At 42.8% G+C, this 1,303-nt stretch overlaps 1 non-coding gene across 1 annotated transcript; it reads left to right on the top strand.

The window, feature by feature from the left end:
* Nucleotides 1–648: 648 nt before the first annotated feature.
* On the top strand, nucleotides 649–755 carry LOC127116611 (small nucleolar RNA R71). Its single transcript, XR_007801426.1, has one exon. It is a non-coding gene; the product is annotated as a small nucleolar RNA R71 (small nucleolar RNA).
* The last annotated feature ends 548 nt before the right edge of the window (nucleotides 756–1,303 follow it).

Below are 1,303 nucleotides of genomic sequence, written 5' to 3'. Positions count from 1 at the left end.
TGCTCACTAGTCTGTATGTTTTGATTTAGGACATCCTTATTTGTTTAGGCTTGGGAAGCTATGAAGTTTTCCATCTTTATTTCAAGGTTTGACTTCCTATGAGCATTTGGAGCATTTGTGGCAGCTTTATGATATCCTGGTGGTACAGCAGGTGCTTGGTTAGGTGCATAGAACACATTATTATTTTTGTACAAAAAGTTCGGATGGTTCTTCCAACCTGGGTTATAGGTGTTTGAGTAAGGGTTTCCTTGAGCATAATTCACTTGGTCTGTGGAGATTCCTGTCAAAAGTTGACATTCAGAGGAAGCATGCCCAGGAACTCTGCATATCTCACAGTTTGGTGCTATGGGAGCCACGGTGGTTGCGGGTGTTATGGTCAGGTTTTCTATCTTTTGAGTAAGAGCATCTACCTTAGCATTGACATGGTTAAGACTACTTATTTCGTACATACCGCCTTTCGTTTGAGGTTTCTCTACGGAGGTTCTTTCGCTTCCCCACTGGTAGTGGTTTTGGGCCATACTTTCGATAAGTTGATAGGCCTCATTGTAGGGTTTATCCATCAGTGCGCCACCTGCGGCGGCGTTTATTGTCAATATTGTGTTGTACAAGAGACCGTTGTAAAAGGTATGGATGATCAACCACTCTTCTAGACCGTGATGTGGACAAAGCCTTATCATGTCCTTGTATCTCTCCCAAGCTTCAAAAAGTGATCCGTTGTCTTTTTGTTTAAACCCGTTTATTTGGGCTCTTAGCATAGTCGTTTTACTAGGTGGGAAATATTGTGCTAAGAAAACTTTCTTCAACTCGTTCCACGTAGTGACAGAGTTGGATGGTAGAGACTGGACCCAAGCTCTATCTCTATCTCTTAATGAGAAAGGGAAAAGACGTAGTCTTATAGCTTCGGGGCTGACACCATTCGCTCTCACCGTGTCTGCATATTCCAAAAACACTGACAAATGTAGGTTCGGGTCCTCCGTGGGACTACCAGAAAATTGGTTTTGTTGTACGGATGACAACAACGACGGTTTTAGCTCGAAATTATTTTCCTCGATGGAAGGGGCAGCAGTGTTGTTATATGGTTCATCCTGCGAAGGGATGGCATATCACTTGAGTAGACGGTTCTACGATCCTTCATCCATCTCTGGTTGTATAACTGATTTAGGAATATGGATATTAGGATCGAGAAGATTGCACTTGATACAGTGTTCTCGTATCAGGTCTCGTATCTGGCGTTCTAATCTTAGATAACGCTCTGGTTCATCGAATTGTAGCTTTAATTTCTCGCCTTGAGAGCGAGTACTTG

The sequence above is a fragment of the Lathyrus oleraceus genome, chromosome 1, assembly GCF_024323335.1.
Source record: "Lathyrus oleraceus cultivar Zhongwan6 chromosome 1, CAAS_Psat_ZW6_1.0, whole genome shotgun sequence".
Classification (NCBI taxonomy): domain Eukaryota; kingdom Viridiplantae; phylum Streptophyta; class Magnoliopsida; order Fabales; family Fabaceae; genus Lathyrus; species Lathyrus oleraceus.
This window is presented reverse-complemented; position numbering and strand designations above follow the sequence as displayed.